Raw genomic sequence first — 235 nt, forward strand, 5'->3', positions numbered from 1 at the left:
CAAGAGGACCCCGGCTTGCCCTACCAACGCAGCAAGGGCCTTGGGCGGCTACTCCGGTGCCTGTTCGCCGGGCTCTCCCTTGAACTCTTTTCCCGGCGTCCGGATCTCACTCGCACGTTTCCTCGGCTTCTTCGTGGCGCCCTTGCTTCAAGGAAAATATTTCTATCTGGTAAAAAAAGGGTTTTTATTATGGCTTTTCTTCAGGCAGTGGTTTAGACACCTAAATGAGCGGTAC

The sequence above is a fragment of the Sceloporus undulatus genome, chromosome 8, assembly GCF_019175285.1.
Source record: "Sceloporus undulatus isolate JIND9_A2432 ecotype Alabama chromosome 8, SceUnd_v1.1, whole genome shotgun sequence".
NCBI classification, from domain to species: Eukaryota; Metazoa; Chordata; class Lepidosauria; order Squamata; family Phrynosomatidae; genus Sceloporus; species Sceloporus undulatus.